Below are 22,675 nucleotides of genomic sequence, written 5' to 3'. Positions count from 1 at the left end.
AGATCCCCTCACAAACAAGAGGATAATGACGAAGTTTCTTACCTGCAGTTCACAGAATGTTGTTTACATCTTAGAATGTCCATGTAGGAAATACTAAGTAGGAAGTACCACTCACCAGGCAAAAATAGAGGATTTTAGAACATATCCAAGCCATAGACAACAAAGATCCTCATTTTCTGACAGTTCGCCACTTCAGTGAGATACACTTTAATGACAAGACTAAGCTGGCCTATCTTATCATTGATAAAGTCCCATACTCCTGGGTAACAAAACCCCAAGCCTGAGAAGACTGGAATCCAAGTACACCATATACCTGGAAATCAAGACACCAGGGGGGCAGAATGTGAAGAATGAGTGAAAAGTGCACCTAGAAGATTATTAGGGAGCCTTCTCTATTCTTTTTAATATTATGTTTACCTCGTTTTTCACAGGACGAAAGGAAGGGAATCAGTGCAAACCTAGGTCAATCATCGGCAAGAGTTCTGTACCCTTTTCTACAGAAGCCTCACCAGGAGTGGGCATCTACTACAAATAAGATTCGTTTCTTTTGTATCATTGGTTTTTGATTTGCTGGCTAGGTGTACAGATAGTCCCTGGACATCCATCATGCTCACACTGTCTAGATTACATATGAGGTCTTACATTCATGTCTGCTGTGTCCATGTTATCATTATGTTTATCCATCTTTTCTCTTCCTCTCCTTTCTTTCTCCTCCTCCAACATAGAGAAAGTAATTCTAAACTCCTAACACTATAACACCCAGTGGTGGTACAGTCACACTTATATGCTGCCTCTGTAGGTTTATTTTTCCTCTGCAGCATTTTTTACTGCCATCACATCTTTTAGCGTCCACTGCCACAAGGGAGTTCACTTTCAGATGATGGAAGACCCTTGTCCTCCCTTGCCTTGTAACTACAGCCAGTAGTGTGTCCCACTCTTTGGATCTGAGTGCCTTTAGATGCCATACCATTTGCCCACTTGGGCAATATCTTTTGCACTCATACAATAGTATATCAGTTGCTAGCTTAGAATGCCCACATGGCATGATGGGAGATGGCACTGCACTATCCTATATATCTAGCATAAGCTATTTTGTCTCTACTATCTTATGGACTTTTGCCCTGACCTGACTTAGGGGTGCCGTCTTTGGATTAGTGTATGCCCCCACATGATACTTTGCAGCATACCACTTAGCATTAGTCTCTTTGTATTATGACATTCTGGCTCTTGCACCCTTGAGGCCCCTTGACAATCGCTCTCCCAGCCAAGCAAGACAAGAAGTGATTAGTTTCACTTGACTACATAATCTATGGAGTCTGTAATTGACATGATGTTGTTATATATTTATGTGCTGATACTTGGATAATATTCCTTGTACACTGCATTGTATGCTTTGGATTTATGTTAAAACATGCTGTAATGTTTAAATACTTGGTTATATACTCCCTTCAAAGATGGTGTCTTTTTCTATGATGTTGTCTGTCTTTTGTGTCTAGTGACTATACCTAGCCACTGTATCTCAGGGTCATGTGACCAAGGCGTGGCTGGGTCAAAATGTGTGTAGTGAATAAACACGTTTTTTTCACCTTCCCCTGTGTGAGTGCTTCCATTTTTTCTTTGTTTGCAACTTTGGGCTGGTTCGCTACTCCAGCAGATGTGCTCCTCCACTAGGAGGTCCAGACTCATCGAGGAGCTACTTAAAAAAACAACAGTTACAGGGACGTTATAGTTAGGGTCTGAATTTACACACACAAAACCATAGAAATTCAGCAGTTATAGTTATGAGTTATGGGTATGGTTATCTCAAGTAACTATAACTCGTGCCCTATGGTAACTATAACTTGCGCCACCGCCATGCAGTTTTTTCCTCAAGAATTTTAATGAAGAAATAACACATTGATATTATCAATTATGTTATTAAAGATGGCATGACTGTTGTAATATGTGGGGTAATTAGCAGTGCATTGGAAGGGCGCAAGTTATAGTTACCTCAGAACATGAGTTATAGTTCTGTTAGATAACTATAACTGCTGAATTTCTATGTTTTTTTGTGTGAAAATTCAGAACATAACTATAACGTCCCTGTAACCTTTGGCTTTTTAAGTGAATTTCTGTGTTTTCTTTAATTCTATTTCCTAACTATAACGTCCTTGTAACCTTTGTTTTTTTCAGTGAATTCATGTGCCTCTTTTAATGTAAAGTAATTTTAATTACTTTATGTTAATGCAACCACCACTGCACACGGCTGCAGGGCCTGGCCGGCTGCCAGGCCTTGTGGCTTACCCCCTATATGCGCACAACTCTGTGCCATGCATGGCCTTCAGCCATCACCTTATAACCACCCTACCCTGTGGCTGTGGCCAGGACCTGCAGCCGACCCTCTATACGCACCCCACCCCGCAAAAGAGTGAGATCACCTTTAGGTACATACCTTAAAAATGTTAAGTTGAAAAGAAATTAAAGTTAAAAAATGACCACTGATACACCTAGACATGAACCCTCACCCTTCATTGTGAGGGTCGGAGACCTTAACAACGAGGTCACAGGTGACTCCTTAATCTGTAGTGTCCAGAAATATCTATGGCATTCGACCCAAAGAGTTTGATGGGAAAAATACCTAAATGTTCCTTCACTAGGAATGTTTAACATTCAAAACACTAGTAAATAAACAGACACAGTGCCATAAGATACCAGGATGTGAACCTTAAATCTACTGTGTGACAGTCCAAGTGCTTTACCAGTAGGCAAGAAGTGAGTCCTTTTTGCATCAAAATGTAACTATAACATTTGAAAAAAAAACATCTTCCTAGTATGACACTTTGGAGTCATTGTATGGAGAGACCATTGCAATATGGGATGGAGAAGAGAAAGAGAGAGAGAGAGAGAGAAATTGAGATTTAGAGAATGAGACAGACAGAGAAATTGAGACAGAGAGAGAGAGAGAGAGAGAGGTTTTTAGGCTTTGATGAATGATATACTCAGAATGAGATATTGTCGGACAAATTGAAAAGAAAAAGCTTTTCTCAAGTAAAAAGAGTGATATCACCTTCCAGTATGTACCATAAATATCTGAAGTTGAAAAGCAATCCAGAGAAATGACAATTGGCACACCTAGACCTGGAACCCGCAACTTTCTGTGTGAGGGTCTGAGACCTTTACCACTAGGCCGTGGGCGACTGCTTACTGTGCATTCGCCAGACATATCTATGACATTCAAAACAAAGATGTTGATGAGAAAAGTAATGTTCCATCACTAGCAATCTTTAACATTCCAAGCACAGTAAATAACAAGATACACTGCCATGAGATACCAGGATTTTAAGCTTCAACATTCTGAGTGACAGCCCAAGAGCTGCAATCTCTCTGTCTCTCTCTGGAAGAGAGAGAAAGTGACAGGAGCGTGGAGGGAGCGTGAAGGCCCCCACGGTCCCATCTGGCACCCCGCCTCGTGCAGGAGCCAGTACTGCTCCTGCGTGCTAGAGCAATACTTTAATCTCTTTCCCTCCCCGCATGACTGCGCAGGGTCATCTGAGTGGATATGCGTGTGTCTGTGTTTGTAGGTGAGTGGTTGCGTGAGTGGCTGTACAGCTGGGTAACTGGCTGTCTCAGTAGCTGTTTTGCTTAGTGAGTGGGTTACTGTGCAGCGGTATGGGTAAACAAGTGGATGTGTGAGTCGTTCCATGTGTAAGTGGTTTTCTCAGTAGTTGTAGTGGTGAGTGCTTCTATGGCTGAGTGTGTGGCTCTTTGAGTGAGTTAGAGGCTGTGTCAGTATCTGTATGGGTGAGTTATTGGGTGTTTCAGTGAGCAGCGGCGGTTCCTCCGTGTGAGTGGAGGAGCATCACTCCCCCACACTGCTGTGCAAAAAGCATCAAAAATAAAATGGTAATAAAATGATTTTTTTACCATTTTATTTTTGACACTTTCTGCCAGAAAATGGAATGCAAGAGCAGGGCAGGGCCACTGCGTCACTGCTGCCAGTGATTGCAGCAGTGAGAAGTAATCACTTCAGTTTGAAGTGCGCATGTTGGTTTGGATGGCTACCTTGCTACGGCAAAACCGGCACACGCGATTCAAGCCTCTCCAATCCAGCTGTCTTTGACAGTTGGGCTGGAGAGCAGGCACAGGCCTACAGGGCCTTTTGGAGTGTGTAGCCTGCCCACTCCAGCCTATCAAGATGCCTTTTTCATGCTGCTTAACAGCATGAAAACAGCTTCTTGATTGGATGAGGGAGTTGGCTGTGGGCTTTGCATTTGTAGGACACGCTGCAGAACAAGGGGGATGTGCTGCAGAACATCGAGTAAGGTAAGTGATTTTTTTATATTTATATTAGTGTGTATGTGTTGTTATATTAGTGTATGTGTAGTTTTTTGTGTATGTGTTTTGCGCCCATCCAATGTAATTTGTCACCAACTGCCACTGGGCGTGTGTCAATGAACGTATAGGTGAGTGTGTACTTGTATTAGTGACTATACAAGAGAGTGAGCATATGTGTAAGTATCTATATGACTGAGTGGATGTGTGAGTAACTGTGGGGGTGAGTGGCTGGTTGTGTTATTTGTTGCACGGGTGAGTGAGTGTACAAGTAGTTGTATAGGTGAGTGACTTATTTTCTGGGTGGCTGTATGTGTGTATAACTGGGTGTCTGTGTGGCTGTATTGCTGAGTAAGTGGGTGTGTGTAAGTGGCTCAGTTAGTGGCTGTGTATGAGAATAGGTGAAGATTGTATCAGCTGTGTCAGTGGCTGTGTAACTGTCTGAATGGCTTTATGAATGTATGAGTCAATGTGAGAGTACTTGCATGCCAGAGTGAGTGGTTGTATGACTGGCTAAATGAGTAAGCAAATGGAAGTGAGTGCATTTTACAATGAGTGTGCAGTTGGATGGGTGTGTCAATGGGTATGTGAGTAGTTATGTGAGTGGGTGTATGAGAGGTTTGTTTGGGCATGTAAGTGAGGTGTGAAAGTCTTTAGGTGGCTGATGTCATCAGTGATGTCATTTGAGATGTTATCAGTGATGTCACTGACCATGACATCAGTGATGTGATGTCATAAGCAGAGAATTGCAGGGGCGTAAGTTATAGTTAGGGCTGGTAACTATAACTGCTGAATTTCTATGGCTTTGTGTGAGTAAAGTTAGTACCTAACTACAACGTCCCTGTAACCTTTGTTTTTTTCTGGGAATTTCTAAGGTTTTCATTTATTCTATTTCCTAACTATTACCTCCCACTATCCTTTGTTTTTAGTGACTTTTTAAGTTTTTTTTATTCTAAATCCTTACTATAATGTCCCTGAAACTTTTGGGTTTTCAGTGTCAGTGGGCAGGCAAAGAGATGAAAACTCTGCTTTCAGCAAGCGGGAGCATTTTGACAACTCCTGCTTGCTGCAAGCGGAGTGTTTACTTTTGCTTGGCCCCCTCCTTTGTTCTGCACGGGCCAGTCCCAGGGAGGTGGTGGTCTCGGGTCCATATATCGCCCAAGGGGCGGTGTAGGGGGGGGCATGCGGCTCTCCCTTCTTCTTTTTAAAAAAAGGGGTCAGCTCAGCCCCCCTGCACCATTGTTTAGTGGTAGCCCCGGGAAGGTGGTGGTCCACAGGGCCCGAGGGGGGTCCTTGCATCCCCTGTATATTTGTCAAATGCAGCATTGGGGAGGTGGTCCCCGGGGCTTTTAAGCACCCTAGGAGGGTGGTCCTGTTCATCCCCCTTCTGTTTTATTAAAGATGCAATGTCCCCAGGACCTGGCCCACCCAGGGGCAAAATTCAAAACAAGTGTGGGGGGCCGCACTTGTATTTTATTTAAATTCACAGCTAAATTAGCAAATATTTTGTGAATTTTGCCCTGATTAAAAAAACATGCTTTTTTACCCTGGTAGGGTGCCAGGGGGGAGCCCAGGACCAAGGCTAGAAGGTTTGGGTATTCCTACCCTGCCCATTTTCTTTTTTTGGAACTCATCTGAAGTACTATACAAAGTGAATGTTTTGATTTGAATAAGATTATTTTCTATGAATGATTAAAAAAAACATTTGTATTACATTAAAATTGGGGGTTCAAATCACAATTATTGCCGTGGAAGTCTAGGGTCATACTTCCTCCTTGAGGACCACTTATGCGTTATTATTATTCCAATGTACACCAGTCTATGCCACTCCACTTTACGCTAATCCGCTGTACACTATTACACTCCAGTTTAAAACACTCCACTATTCACCACTCCATTGTACACTAGTTCACTGTACTCTACTCCACTCTACGTCACTCCACACAATATTCCACTGTACACTGTTCCATTCTACACCACTCCACTCTACGTCACCCCAATCGACGCCACTCCACCGTAAACCACTCCACTCTACGCCACTCCACTGTATGCAAATACACTCCACGCCACTAAACTCTACAGTAATCGACTCTGTCACTCTGCTCCAGCCCACTCCACTCTACACCACTCCACTGTATGTTATTTCCCTATATGCCACTCCACTGTATGCCACTCCTCTCTAAGCCACACCAGGGTATGCTAATCTAGTCTATGCAGATGCATACACAGTGTATTCAACTCAGTAGCCATACTACATTAACTATAACTTACGCCACCGCCGTGCACTATTTTCGCATCAATACTTTAATTGCAATTGTTGCAGTGGTAGATGGCATGAGTGATGTAATATGGTGGGTAACTAGCAGTGGAAGGCAGGGGTGCGAGTTATAGTTACATTGGGCATGAGGTATAGTTAATTCTCTGTTTTTTTCAATCCTGTGGGAGTCTTCCTGGATTGTGATAAACATTATCATTTTATTTTCACTTGTGTCCCCGGATGGTGGGGTGGTCCCTCTGGAGTCCCCACAGTGGGCATAGAGAGTCAGGGTATCTCTACCCAGTCCTCTTATATCACTTTTCTTAAAAGCTCAAGACAAAGGACTAAGGACCTAATTTACACAGTTTTAGTGCAGGGCAGCGCTGCAAGCCTTCTTGCTGCGCTGCCCTACGTCAAAACAAAAGGGCAAGAATGCACTGTGTCTGCAAGATACGGTGCATTCCTATCCTTTTCCTCTGTGCTGGCACACAAATTGTTGCCAAGGGCCCATGCAGGCACCCTTGCACCATGATGCACGGGTGCCTGCACTGCAGGGGTGATTGTTTTTGTGCAGATAAGGATACCCACCTGCACAAAAATAATCATGAGGTGTTTCCTCTTGCTATGAGTGCTGCAAAATGCAGCACACACGACTTTCATGGAAACAGGACGGGAACATGGGGTCCAGCTAGTTCCGCTGGCCGTGAGTCCCCGCCCTTCTGCAGCCCGCGCCAGAAGCCTCTCACCTCTTCCGCGCGGCTCCTTTCGTCTTCGCCCAGAGCGCTGGAAACACCCGTGCCCATGGCGGATGGGCGCCCCGTGGCCAGGGGATCCCTCCAGGCGGGTTAAGGCGGTGCAATGCCTCCTCTCTGTGCCATCCTCAGGCTGGTTCCTAATAGCCAGGTCTATCCGCTGATGTAGAGGGCCGGCGGCCAGACTACACGACTGGGGCGGCTGGGGCAGAGCCAGCACAGGCTCTGCACCGGCATTTCCCCAGTTAAAGCAGGAGTTGGGTGGAGGGCTGTTACTAGAGCCCCTCACCTCTGAGGATTCCTTCAGGATCAATCAGGCCCCCTGGGGGAGACAAATCTGCATGACCCCAGATGCTCATCAGGACCTGGGACCAGGACCCGGCAGCAGGGGCTGAAATTACCTTTATCTAGGCCCGGAGCTGATCATGTGGGCCCCCTGCCAACTACATCTCAGATAGCTACTGGGATTAAGGGCAAGCGCGCTGATAAAGGTAATCCGTCCCAATTTATTATCAGTTTCCACAATTTCTGTATCTTGTGAGGGGGGGAGGGGGCACCAATTCAAAGCGATAAAACCTCACTTGTTGGACATAAAAGAGACAGGAGGTACTGGAGATACTGCAAAAACCACCGTTAAAAAAGCTACAATTACTCCTTCACTCAGGTCCTTTTTTAAGGTACAAAAGCAGACCGATACTCCTATGCAACAGAATATGTCCACACCCCTGGTAAATATGGACACTGTTACAGCAGAGGAAACAGAAGAAGTATCTACATCGTTAGATTCACGACGGAGGTCAGCCACTTTAGAGACAAGACAAATTAGGTCAAGAAGGGACTCCACGACATTACAGGAGGCGGAGGCGCAACGAAACAGTACAACACATACAGACTCTTTACTTCAATCCATTTTGCAAGAGATAAAAGATAAGTTTGCTATATCTGAGGCTAATCAGGTTAAAAATCAAGGATTCTGCAATAATCTTGATGCTAAAATTACTAATCTAACGGAGATATTAGGGGCTATGGAATCCACTATTGGGGGCCTACAGATTGAGGTAGAGGCTAATAGGCAGGAGCTTCACGCTTTAAAACAAAATGAGAAAGACCTGAGAGATAAAGTGGAATTTTCAGAGAACCACTGTAGACGGAACAATCTTAGGTTCCTGAACATCCCGGAGGGGATGGAAGGAGATGATATTAAAGATTTTATCATAGCCTTAATTAAGGAACATATTCCCATGATTGCGGCTATTGATTTGGATCTGGAAATACAGAGGGTCCATCGGGATCCCTTTAGGAGGTACCCCAATAGACATAAACCCAGGAGAGTTCTGGTTAACTTTGCCTCTCATCGAGTGAAGGAGCAGATCCTCACATAGGCTCTTAAAGTACAGGGTTTTAAACATGATGGTTGGTCTTTCTCAGTAAGGTCTGACATGTCCAGGGCAACACAAGATCGACAATGGGAGCTAGGGAAGCATGTGCAGGAGCTTAAAACTTTAGGTGCCACTCCGCAACTGAGGTTTCCAGCTACTAGGGTAATGTGGAGGAATAAAATGCATAACTTGAGAGCCTCAAGAAGTCATGGCACTAATTGAACAAATAAGGAAGGAGGGTTAGCAGGCTTTAGAGTGGCGGGCGCAGGGGTGGAATGATCTACCCATTATGGTTTATAGGAGGGTTTCCAAGGGGTGGGCAAGGGAAGGGGAGTGTTGGGCTGTTAAGCATGATTTGGTTAATTGTTCACCGGGTGGGGAGCAGATGGGAGAAAAGAGAAAAAAAAAAAAAGAATCCCCATATCCTAATAATTTTTTGGGGTCAGACAGGAGACAGTTGTCTGCATCAGGACAAGATTATGGAGTCTGATATTATGCCTAATCTTAAGATTTTAACTTGGAATGTGAATGGTCTCAGAGTGAGTGGCAGGAGAAATAGAATCCTTGAATTTTTAAGACTATCTGACAATCATATTTTTCTCCTGCAGGAGACACATTTAAGATATGAGGAATGGATGAATATTCTTAAGACGCAAAGATGGATTTCTCAGTTCGCCTGCACTCAACAAACTTGTAATGTCAAAGGAGTAGCAATTATTGTAAAAAATGGGATTCAAGGCCAGTTGGCAGATGTGAGAGCTGACCCTAGGGGCGATCGGCATTGTCAAACATTAAGTTAGAAGGGGTTGTGCATACTTTGGTTTCCTGCTATGATCCTAATGTGGATGACCCAGGTCCACTTATGGACTTATTTGCACAACTGTCTGATAGAGTCATGAATCAGATAATAATTGGAGGGGACTTCAATGTTTTGCTCAATCCCAATCTAGATAGATCTACTACTAGACCAACTGTCAACACAGCTAAAATGAGGAACTGTCTCTACAATATAATTAAGAGTGTCGGTTTGGTTGACCCCTTAGGAATTAGAATGGGGCAGACTAAGGAGTTTACATTCTTGAACAAAAAATATGGCCATGCGTCTAGAATTGATTTTTCCTTGATAGACCTGAGAATCCGGAATAAGTTAGAGGACATTTCTCATCGGCCAGCTCATCTCTCCGACCATCCGGCAGTCCAGTTGGTCATATCCCTTACAGATCCACACGCACACCACAGATGGACACTAGATAGATCCCTTTTGGGGGAGGATGAGATCATTCAATGGCTGAAAAGGGATTCCAAGGACTTCTTTGAGACTTATTTAGGTTTGGCATCAATAACCACTGTATAGAAGACATATAAGGCTTTTATCCATGGGAGATTGATTAGTTATGCAGCCTATAAGACCAAAAGAACTAAAACCATAATAGAGTCTTTAGAGGTTAACCTCTGTCAACTGCAAGCTCAGACAGATATCGCCACGGATGCTGCGACACAGGCCGACTTACAATATCGCATTCTATGAGCAAAAAACTCACTCAAGACCTTTTTAGAATCAATTGTGAGATGTAAATGGGAAGCTAGTAAATTGGCACGTTTCGAGTACGGAGAAGGATGTGGGAGATTACTGGCTTGGAAAACTAGGTCTGACAATACCAGAAATATTATTAAAAGTAAAATAGTGGATGGGTCAGGTAGGCAGTCCTCAGAAGAGCATGATATTGCAGGAGCATTTGTTAAAAGAAATTCGGAACTATATACGGAGGATACTGTGGCTTCAGTGGATGTGATTGAAAACTGGCTTAGAGAGGATACCCTCCCTAGGTTAGATTCAGATAAGAGTCAGGCTCTTAATCAATGAATTCAAGGCGAAGAGATAGAAAATGTTATTGCTGGTTTTAAAAAAGGGGAAGGCTTCGTACCCAGATGGGATCCCAGCCGAACTATTAAGCTCCTAAAAAAACAACTTGTTCCAGTTTTAACTCAATTGATGAACTCAATATTTACAGGGTCTAGCTCAGTTCCGCACTCATGGAATGAAGCCATCATAACTTTAATATTAAAACCGCAGAAAGATGCTAGGAGGTGTGAGTCTTATAGGCCCATCTCACTACTAAATAATGATTATACATTTTTTTTCGGTTTTCATAAGTACTTGCCAGGAGACTAGATAAGGTGATTGGTGATCTGGTTCATAACAACAAGAAAGGTTTTATGAAAGATCGGCATTTAAATGGTTTGGTGCATGATCTGATCTCTGCAATTGACATTTCTACTGCCACTAATAAACCTCTAACCATTTTAACAATTGATGCAGCAAAAGCCTTTGATCGGGTGAGTTGGTGTTTTTTGTAGGCAGTGATGGAACATAATAATTTAGGAGATAATTTTCTTAAGACAATTAAAATCATTTATAAAACACATCTAGCCAGGGTTTTGATTAACTGCTCCTTATCCTCTCAGTTTAGAATTGAACGAGGAACGTGACAGGGATGACCCCTTTCCCCCCTTCTTTTCAATCTATACATTGAATCACGGGCCAGGAGAATTAGATTAGACCATAGAATAATGCCCTTTCAGTATCAAGGATGGGTTTTGGAGGAAGCTTTATATGCAGATGATCTATTGATTTACATGCAGGATCCTCTGAGTTCATTCCCGATACTTTTTGAATCTTTAGCAAGATTTGAATAAATCTCTGGTTACCTAGTCAATACTGATAAATCTGAAGTGATGACCTGGAATGGCCCACAAGACAGCAGATTAAAGAAAGAAGAAATCAGTTATCTCAGGGTAAAAGTGGTTAAAAACTTGACAGAAATGGCCCATGTGAATTTTTTTAATCTCTTCAGGGAAACTAAAAGGCTTCTTACCTGATGGTAGCAACTTCAACTTTCAATTTTAGTTAGAACAAATGTAATAAAAATGGTAATACTACCAAAATGTACATTGATTTTTAATGCCCCCCCCGCTTTTTTTAAACTGATTGGCTGCGGAAGCTACAGGGGAAGGTAGTTAGTTTTATTTGGTCACATAGAAATCCAAGAATTGCCTGGAAAAAAATTGAGGGAAAAAAGTTAGATGGAGGAATTGCTCCCCCAGATTGTCAGCTTTACTATTGGGCATTCCAATTGAAAAATATCAGACCACTATTTTCCAAAGAATATGTCTCTCCCCGGTTGCGGTACACTAACAGATAGCTTTCGGGAGCAGGCTACATATTTTCTTTACAAATTTGGTCACCCTATATTCTACAAAAAAGTAAGATTTAAAGTTTTGAACTCTGCTTGCAGGACATGGTTTGCACTAAGAACAAAGCTGGGAATTCCCTATTATAGTGAGTTGGACCCAATTTGGGAATCCCCCTGTACACAGTTATGCTTACAGGATGCCTTAGTTAATCCATTAATGGAGGGAGGAATTGTACGATGGGGACAAATAGTTAGTAATGGCTCCATGATTTCATGGGAGCTCTTATCTGATGTGACGAATGCTAAATTGTCCAAATTTAAATATATACAAATTAGATCTCGGCTTCAAGGAGAGTCCGACGCTGGGCTTGTCACGGACTGGGAAAGCGAAATCATCGGCACCCAGAGGCTAAAGAAAGAAGCCTCAAGATGGTACTGGGTATTAATACAGACTGAGGAAGCTCTCTTCCACTACCTGCGGAGTGGTGGAAATTTGACTTTCCGACATTTGACCTTTTACACCTCTGGCAAACATCTTTTAAGACACTTTGGTCCGTGGTGAATCCCGCCTCTCTGAGGAGGAATCATTTGTTCACTTTGTATCGGGCCTATTGGACTCCTAGAAGGTTTGTTAAAATAGGTTTTCAAAAGAGGACAGATTGCCCAAAGTGTGGATTAGAGGGTGCCGATGGCACACATTTTTGTTGGCGATGTCCGAGAATTAAAATATTTTAGGGAAATGTGGGTAAGACGATTCTATCTATTATAAACAGTCAAGCAGAAATTAGTTTACCAATGAATTTATTTGGATTATATGAGGGTTTCGGGGGAAATATGCATGATAAACTGACAAAACCCTTGGCACATCTTTTTTTCTATTTAATTTCGATAGCACGGTGGGAAATATGTTCCAAATGGATATCTAGTTCCCCCCCCCCACTCATATTGAATGGCTACTGTCGGTGAAGAAAGTTTCTGACCTTGACTGTAGTAAAAGCCAGTCCAGATGTCAGAGAATGTGGGAACCTTTTTTGACCTTCTATAGAATTAATTCCCCTGAATGATAGGTACGGGATCATTTTTATTTCTTCAGTTGATTATGCTAAGAGTCCAATGATTAATTTGATGCAACTGAGAAGGGAGGGGGATAGCCTTCCCTTCCTTCCCGTATCTCTTCATTCTATGTTGATGGAGGTGGCGTTTTAGGTGTCCGCTTTCAGGATTGGGCCCTGACAAGAGCAGAGACATGGCAAGACCGCTCCTGACTTACTGGTAATATGAGGACTCAAAAAAAAAGAAAATGCAGCACACACAGAAAGTGGAATAAACATGGAGAAATAAAGATATTTTTCCCTGTTGGACCATCCTTACGTCACCCCTGTGGTGGTGTATGCTTTTGACGCATTCCCTGGTTTACAAAACCTAGTAAATCTGGGAATGCGTCAACATTCATGGGTGTTGCATGGGAACACCTACTGCAACACCCATGGAACACCTCCCTGACGCAAAGTAAGGCAATGCAGCAACTTGCGCTGCGTTGCCTTACTCCTTAGCTACAAGGCCACGAAAAGCCATGCAAAGTGGCTTTGCATGGCCTTGTAAATATGGGCTTGTTGCCTGCGCCACCGGTGCATCACAAAAAAAAGTGATGCACCGGTGGCATAAGCTGGTTGCAAATAAGCTCCTAAGTCCCAAAGTCCTGTAATGGCTGCCAGAAACATTTTTTCTGATATTACTGGTAGCTAATCAGAGCAGTCACTCCCACTGGAGTCTAACTTGTGCAAGCACGAATTGGCCAAGGGGGAAAAAAGCTCCCTGTGCCAATCAAAATGCTCCATTTTGAAATTGCCATTCCCGAGAGACTCTTGAGAGCCTCTTACAGACCAAACCGTCCAAATATTTTTAAAACTTTCTTTTTCAAAAAGTCACAAACGGATTTACACCAAATTTAAAAAAAATGCACAATCTACCTAACAAGATCTAACTGCCTGGTCCAATTTGGTATAATTCTGTTCAGCAGTTTTTGCCGTAGACCTGCCTAAAGAAGTCTATGGAAAACGTATGGGGATTTTGCATTTTGGGACCCCTGTTTTCTCTGCACCTCCTTGACAGATTACCCTGACACTTTTCAAGCACAAAATATGCCAAAAATAGCACTTTTTTGGGAAAATTTAATGGAGATTCATCAAACTGTGCCAAAGTTATTTGCAACACAAAAAAACGCATTTGCTATGGAAACGCTGGCCTAACTATAACTACCCAGTAATAACTGCCACTGGGTAGTATATATTATCTCCAAGCACCAAAGAAATATGACACTAACACAGGGCTCCAAGTATTAGCTGGTGAAAAGTTTAGTGAGCAAATGTGTGTGGTTTGCATTTTCCACAGGCTTTTTGAAAAACGCTACAGAAAAAATACTGAATAGATTAACAACAAATTTGGCAGGAAGCCAGGCAGCTGGATTCTGGTCCATGAGGGATGCTTTTGGCGACTTAGTGTAAATCCATTCAGTTTTTGAGCTATTAAGCTGGAAAAAGATATGTATAGCTTATGGCTGTGTTTGGGAGTCCCGCAAAACCCAGTTTTAAAAAATAAGGTGTTCTGATTGGCTTCAGGGGGCTTTTTCTCCCATGGTCCAATTTGCTCCCTTAGGAGACACGCTCCCATGGGAGCGAGGGGTCTGATTGGCTCCCTGCAACATGAAAAAAAATGTTGCAGACAGCCATTGCAGGACTCGGAGACTTAGGCGGTCATTCTGACCGCGGCGGGCGGCGGTAGCCGCCCGCCATGCGGTCACCGCCATTTGGCCACTCCGCGGTCAAAAGACTGCGGCGGCCATTCTGGCTTTCCCGCTGGGCCGGCGGGTGCCCGCCAAAGGAGCGCCCGCCGGCCCAGCGGGAAAGCCCCTGCAACATAGAAGCCGGCTCCGAATGGAGCCGGCGGTGTTGCAGGGGTGCGACGGGTGCAGTTGCACCCGTCGCGATTTTCACTGTCTGCTAAGCAGACAGTGAAAATCATGCGGGCCCTGTTAGGGGGCCCCTGCACTGCCCATGCCAGTGGCATGGGCAGTGCAGGGGCCCCCAGAGGCCCCACGACACCCGTTCCCGCCATCCTGTTCCTGGCGGTAAAAACCGCCAGAAACAGGGTGGCGGGAAGGGGGTCGGAATCCCCATGGCGGCGCTGCTTGCAGCGCCGCCATGGAGGTTCAGCCCTGCCAGGGGTATTCCGGCGGGAAACCGCCGGATCCCCTTTTCTGACCGCGGTTTTACTGCCGCGGTCAGAATGGGCACTGAAGGACCGCCAGCCTGTTGGCGGTGCTTCCGTTGCCCGCGGCCCTGGCGGTTTAGGACCGCCAGGGTCAGAATGAGGCCCTTAGTCCCCTGGCCTGAGTTTTAATTGTTTTTAAATGTAGGCACGCAGGGCAGGGATGACCCCTGAGGCCAAAATAACATTTAAAAAAAAACATCCTGCACAGCTTTAAAAAAAACGTAAATAAAAAACCCATCAGCATTTGTATTCAAATAAAATTTTATTTAGGGAGGGAGCAGTAGTGGGGCCTCTCTTCTCGAGTCAGTGGGGGCCCCGGGTCCAAATTGATAAAAAAAAGAGAGGGGACAGCAGACTCCCTCCACAAGCCTCTTTTGGGCCCCAGGAACCCCATCCCCTTAGGACAAAATACTAAAATAAGGGATCAGCATCATTTAAAAAAAAGTAGTAAGCTTCCTGGATCATTAAATCCATGACCCCAGGAGAAAATTATATATTTTTTAAAGCACTCCTGGTGGACCTCTATGTTCTTCAATTGATGTGCAAAGCCTTCTTGTGGTTGCTTTTATGATTTTATTTTCTGGGCCGAAAAATGATAAAAGAAAAACTCAGAGACATTAAAAAAAAAAAACTTCCATTTCTATTTTTTTGGACATTTTTCATAAACAAAATGAAATAATAAAAACTATGTAAAAAGAACATCACATGCAAGGTTTTTTTAAAAACACTGTATAGAACATTCTTACAAGAAAAATATTAATAAACATTGCATTGTGTTAAATATTCAAATACAGAAATGAATAGAAATATGGTGATTTTTAGAGAAAGATAATAAATCTGCTTTTTATATATTGATATGCTCACCCCTTTATAAAGCCAGTAGGCTCACTTTTTCTATTTTGGTGTTTCAGAAGACAGTGAGTGGCGTAGGATTGGCTGCTCGCGGGAGGTTGGCTGTTAGGCCAATGTTAACAAAAAAATACTAGAATTTCACTGAAAAAAACAAACGTTGAAGTGACATCATAGTTAGGTAAACATTTCAGAAACAACTTAACGATTAAAACTAAAAAATACTGAAATTCAACAGTTATAGTTACCTCTAGTACCTATAACTTGCGCCCTTGCTATACCCAACTAATTATCTCACATATTACATCACTCATATCGTCTATGACATAATTGATAATATCACTTCAACATCTCAAATGACATCATTGATGACAAGACTGTGTAGAGTGGGGGCACGAGTTATAGTTACTTGAGTGGTTTAACAAAGTGAAGATTGTTTGCACAAAAAGAAGAAGATTTGTTATTAAAAAAAAGATTACAACAAAGCTGACAGAACAAGGATAAGGCTGGCTGAACAAAGATGAGGCTAACTGGACAAAGGGATCAATGGTAAACAAATATAATGCTGGTTTAACAAAGAAAAGACTGGATAATCAAAGAGACAATGTAGTGAATAGACCCCTCCCAGCTTTTTGCGAGTCGTGCGATTACCGGTAAATCAGATAATATGCCTGATGCTTGCAATTTTAAGGCTGTGGCCAACGAAACTGAAAGAAACAAGCATTTTCAATGCAATAGGTCTCAAATGTATTTGAGTTGGAGCTATTAGCATTGTAAATTTAAAACTGGACTTCTTTAGCCACATTAACTGATCAACCCTGGTGCATATTTTGGTCCTTTCTGCCACATAATTCTAGTGGCCCTGCACATAAATAAAGGGCTAGTAGGCCTACCGGAATATTTTTTCAAACAAGGCCCTAAAAACACAATGACAATATTTCATGTTCCAGGCTCTACATAAACCTGCAGTGATATTTTTAGATAATATTAGCTTCCTATAAAATAGAGAGACTACGGAAAACCACAACATGCGTTGTTAAAGAACAGACAGCCAGACGATAAGTGAAACACGCATTTGCAATGCAATGGGTGTCACGTTTACTCGAGTTAAAACTATTAGCGTTGTTAACTCCTACCCGGACTTTTCTTGCCACATAAACTGAAAAGTAAAACAGTTTCACACAAGAGAGCTGATGGCCACCATGAGCGCAACGCAAACACACAAAAGGAAACAGCAGTCCGCTCGACTATGGCGAAGGAGTGTCGCCCTCCCTGCCAGCAGCAGCAGGAGCTGCAAAATGAAAAATGTAAATAATAATAAACAGTGTTTCTTATCGTTTTTATTTTTCAGGGGGCGAGGCCATGGGCAATGACAAGGATGGAGGGGGAGTGCACAGCACTCCCCTCAGTGCGCATGTATGTTTGGCTGGCTGTCGAGGGACGGCCAAACACACATGCACACTGGGCTCTATCCAACTCGCCACTGTGTTGCCAGGTTGGAGAGAGCAGACAGAGGCTCCCACTCTGCCTCAGAGCACCAAGCCAGGGCACTCTAGCCAATCCCAACGCTGCTCTCATGCGATAGCAGCATCAGGATTGGTCGGTGGGCAGGCTGGGAGCCTGTGCCCGCAGCGAGTGGAACGGGAGCCAGAAGGCAGCAGAGGAGAGTTTCTTTTTTTTTAAATTCCTTTATGTTGTTGTGCCCCCCGCCCCACAGCTTTGCCCCTATAGGAGCTGTCCCTGACTGGCATATATTGTTAAAATACATCATATGACAAGCAGATCGCATGAGAGTGGCTTAAGCGGCAGTGGAAAGATAGAGCAGTGCAGATTGTTATGATTGATAAGTGAGAGGAACATAATATTTTGTAAAATAAATAACATTTTTGGGGCTTTCAAAACAGAGATGAGAGAGAGTGTCTGTGCTTTGTCAGTGTGTGCGTGCATAAATCCCAAGTGAAACCCGACAGACAACTCACCATACCCAACTGAAAGCACATGTATCCAACAAGTCATCAGAATATACATTTATTATTGGGGTGTAACACCCCAAATACTTCCCCTGAAGCTACGCCCCTGACTGGGAGTGAGGATGAGTGAGAGAATCTGAGTTAGAGTTAGTGAGATACCTGGCAATTTAGAACTGCAGAGAGACAGGAAGTGAAGAAGTAAACGCAGCTGCCTTTTCCCAAACACCCTTCATGAAGCAGAAGCAGGCCTAGAACATGAAGGACACATTTTTAGTGTTCTACAAAAGAAGAAAAAAGGCAAAGAGTGAAACAAAGCAGCATCTACTAAAATATCAAAGGGGCTGGTCTACCTAAAACTGATAGCATGCCTGTGTACGTGGCAAAAGAACAGGGAAATACTCAATACAAATCCTGCAATGCTGAAATTGTTACAGGGTACAAAATATAGTATTTTATGAAAATGAAAGTGTGTCTTTGCCTAAGCACAGAATGGTTTAACATAAGAATGGATGCTGGAAAATGAAGCGCTTGGTGTCCATGCCACTTGAGAATGTTACAGTCATGTCTATGCCTGGGCCTGGGTGGGACTATTGGACAGGGCAGGCCCATGCATTGTAAAGACCAATAGGACTACCATGGAACAGAGTAGAAGAGTCCTGGTCCTCCAAAATATGTACTGGTGGGCCCACTGGCACCCGCCAGCGCAATGTAACCACTGGGTTGAGGAGAGGGCACTGTATGGCCATAAAGATAGGTTGGTGGGTAGTTATAAAGTAAGGTTTCATTTTAAGGTGTCGGTTAGCATAGGGAGAGTACACTTAGGGGGTCATTCTGACTTTGACGGGCGGCGGAGGCCGCCCGCTAAAGTCCCGCCGGCAGAATACCGCTGCGCGGTCAAAAGACCGCCGCGGTAATTCCGAGTTTCTCGCTGGGCTGGCGGGCGACCGCCAGAAGGCCGCCCGCCAGCCCAGCGGGAAACCCCCTTCCATGAGGATGCCGGCTCCGAATGGAGCCGGCGGAGTGGAAGGGGTGCGACGGGTGCAGTTGCACCCGTCGCGATTTTCAGTGTCTGCTTGGCAGACACTGAAAATCTTGGTGGGGCCCTGTTAGGGGGCCCCTGCAGTGCCCATGCCATTGGCATGGGCACTGCAGGGGCCCCCAGGGGCCCCACGACACCCGTTACCGCCAGCCAGGTTCTGGCAGTCAAAACCGCCAGAACCAGGTTGGCGGTAAGGGGGTCGGAATCCCCATGGCGGCGCTGCTTGCAGCTCCGCCATGGAGGATTCCCCTGGGCAGCGGGAAACTGGCGGGACACCGCCGGTTTCCCGTATCTGACCGCGGCTGTACCGCCGCGGTCAGAATGCCCATGGGAGCACCGCCAGCCTGTTGGCGGTGCTCCCGCGGTCGTTGGCCCTGGCGGTAGTCTACCGCCAGGGTCAGAATGACCCCCTTACTCTTGAATCTATCTTACTCAATGTAGTGGTAATCTCAACAGTTGTAATCCCTGCAGTGATAATCTCAGCAGTAGTAATCACAGTAGTGGTAAACACAGTAGTGGTAATCTCAGAGGTAGTAATCCCAGTAGTGGTAATCTCAGTGGTAGTAAACACAACAGTGGTAATCTCAGCACTGGTAATCTCAGAGGTAGTAATCCCAGTAGTGGTAATCTAGGCGGTGGTAAACTCTGCAGTGATAATTGCAATGGTAGTAATCTCAGCAGAGGTAATCCCTGCACTGGTAATCTCAGAGGTAGTAATCACAGAAGTGGTAACCTCAAAAGTGGTAACCTCTGCAGGGGTTATCTCAGAGGTAGTAATCACAATAATGTTAATCTCAGCAGTGGTAATCCCTGCAGTGGTACTCTCAGAGATAGTAATCACAGTAGAGGTAGTCTCAGCAGTGGTAATCCCAGCAGTGGTAATCTCAGAGGTAGTAATCACAACAGTGGTGATCTCAGCATAGGTAATCCCTGCAGTGGTAATCTCAGAGGTAGTAATCACAGAAGTGGTAACGTCAACAGTGGTAACCTCTGCAGGGGTTATCTCAGAGGTAGTAATCACAATAATGGTAATCTCAGCAGTGGTAATCCCTGCAGTGGTACTCTCAGAGGTAGTAATCACAATAGTGGTAATTCAGCAGTGGTAATCCTTGCACTGGTAATCTCAAGAGATAGTAATCACAGTAGTGGTAATCTCAGCAGTGGTAATCCTTGCACTGGTAATCTCAAGAGATAGTAATCACAGTAGTGGTAATCTCAGCAGTGGTAGTCACTGCAGTGGTAATTTCAAATGTGGTAATCTCAGCAGAGGTAATCTTTGCACTGGTAATCTCAGAGGTAGTAATCAAAGATAGTGGTAACTTCAGGAATGGTAATCCCTGCAGTGGTAATCTCAGAGGGGCTCATTTCAATGTAATAGATTCTATGTAGCAGTATATGGACTCTGTTGTATTTTACATACAACATACAATCCTTTGTGCTAGGTCCTCGGTCTGATATGGTCATTGCCTTTGCCTGTGATTAACGCTCATGTTCTGTTTATAACGCGCTTCCCTGAAGAACATGTTTTAAACCACTTCCTCCTCAGCAAGAAAAAAGACCTCTGAACTGAGTACAGCACAGCACCTTCCTGAGGGGCACCATCCTCGTCTAAAGGTAAACATCTTCATACGTTTAGGTTTTACTCAGCAGGCTCGGGCCCTACTGTATTGTGTTGCATTGTAATAGTATTTATATAGCACTTACTACCCCTGAGGAGGCACTGAAGCTTATAAAACAATGGGACTTGGATAGCATCTATTTCACAACCATTTGCAATACAATAGGTCTCGCGTTTACTCGAGTTAAAGCTATTAGCGTTGTAAACTCCTAACCGGACTTTTCTTGCCACATAAACTGAAAAGTAAAACAGTTTCACATAAGCGAGCCGACGGCCACCATAAATGCAAAGCTAACACACAAAAGGAAACCATAGTCCCCTGGCAGTGAAATTTATCAGCAAAAGTGCAATTATCTATATAACTGTAAAAGTGCAATTATCCATGTAACTGGCAAAAGTGCAAAAGGGTCGATCTCATGCAAAGCGCTCGACTTTTGCCCAGCGAGATCGCGCTGCCTACAAAATAAAGAGAAATAATAGTGCAAAAACCATACGGAAAACACGGAGCCTGGTATGTTTTCAGGAGTTGGCCGGTGCCCTTGACACTAAACACTGGAAGAGGCATGACATATGCATGCTTTCCACTAATGAAATCAAGCTAATTTTAAAAGGGAAGCCCGCGAACCAACCAAATGGATGGGCGTGGTTAAAAGCCCACCAGACATTACACCAGGGAAGGGGCGTTTTGCGCTCGACTCTAAAAAGGCTGGCGAAATAACATCCGGTCCGCTTTCGAGAGGTAATTTTTCGGGTCTAATACACAATAACGTAGCACATTGTATACAAACATACCTTTCAAGTAGGCTTCAATGAGATCTGCAACTGACTAACGAGATTTGTTGTATAGTTGCGCAGAAGCAGGGGTTTCGAGCGTCTTAAGTATACCTTCTGGGAAATCTAAATAACACGTATTTTCCCCAAAACGGTGTTTACGATCTGCCAACCTTTGTTACAAAAAAGAGTGAAAAAAGGCGTCGGATATCCGAAGATTAAAAGCAGAAGCAGCCAGCCAGCCACTGCATTCTAACGGCTAGCAACTTTGCAATGGCAAACATGGATCTTCTGACTGGATGGAAAAACAGCGTCTTTACCGCCTATGTACTCTTCCCCTTCTCGACCCCTTTCTGCAGCCTGCGAAAGTGCTGTGCGCCGTTTTATAGTTGTTAACACTGACAGCACTAACAGTCCAAAGATCTGCGTTTGGTTGCTGTCAACAGCCACGTACCATTTACTGCTCTCACTCCGCGTGCGCTGCAAAATTAGCAACAATTAATTTCCACCAAACAACGTCCGTCAAGTGTAAATTTCAAAAGCGGAAGTATCAAGCAAAAAAAAAAGAGACTGTTGTTTTATCGTGAAACGTGGGTTAATGATTAACAAAGAAATATACCTAGTCATGCCAGATATAAAATGCTTTAATTTTTAGGGGCTCTTTGTTTCCTGTTTACATTTTAAACGGCATTGATAAAGTCCATAATCTGACACCAGAGCCAACATACTTTACTTTCATGGGCACAGGAAAACGCCTTGAACGGTTTACCCCTACAATTTACTTCTCAACACCACTCACGTTTACAAACGTAATCCAACCGCACTGGCCTCAAAATGGCTGCAACACAGAGGTTTTTTTGTGAAACCTCTCTCTCCCCTCCTAATTTCTCCAATAATCTAAATAGCAAAAGTGCAGTGAGAGTTCAAGGGGAAGTAATGCTCACTATTCGTCAAATGTGATAGAAATGTATTAAATACTGTCAACGTGCAGAAGTGGCCCAAGCGGGCACTTGTGATTTGCTGAGCAGCGTAAACTGAATGGCCTGCTTTACGTATGTATGGAGTCTTTCGCCACCCCTGGCTGCCTTTTCAATAAGTGGGCTGTGGCATACGATGTCCCAAACTGTTGAACTATTAGCTAGGGCGTTAGCTCAAACTACAGCAGATGGTCTGGAATTTAGGAGATTAGACGCCAGACCTCTCCTTAGTTGATGCTAAATAGTGACAGGTATTAACGTTAACATTTTTTAATTTTTAAAACACTT

At 43.9% G+C, this 22,675-nt stretch overlaps 1 protein-coding gene across 6 annotated transcripts in view; it reads right to left on the bottom strand.

Annotated features, from left to right (window-relative positions):
* Positions 1 to 22,244, bottom strand: part of LOC138261375 (retinol dehydrogenase 7-like) — a 257,364-nt gene extending 235,120 nt beyond the window's left edge. The window contains exons 1-2 of one of the 6 annotated variants that reach the window (XM_069210263.1): positions 21,432 to 21,806; positions 18,142 to 18,230 (exon numbers count right to left, since the gene is read on the bottom strand). The gene's annotated coding sequence lies outside the window, so the exon portion shown is untranslated. Of the gene's footprint in view, positions 1 to 18,141; positions 18,231 to 21,133; positions 21,216 to 21,431; positions 21,807 to 21,864; positions 21,888 to 22,209 lie in introns of those variants that run through there. The other 5 variants (XM_069210262.1, XM_069210266.1, XM_069210267.1 and 2 more) reach the window with 5 other exon arrangements.
* Positions 22,245 to 22,675: the final 431 nt, after the last annotated feature.

Source organism: Pleurodeles waltl, chromosome 10, assembly GCF_031143425.1.
Source record: "Pleurodeles waltl isolate 20211129_DDA chromosome 10, aPleWal1.hap1.20221129, whole genome shotgun sequence".
In the NCBI taxonomy this organism is placed as follows: Eukaryota; Metazoa; Chordata; class Amphibia; order Caudata; family Salamandridae; genus Pleurodeles; species Pleurodeles waltl.
The sequence above is the reverse complement of the archived record's forward strand: the minus strand, read 5'-3'. Positions and strand labels throughout refer to the sequence as shown.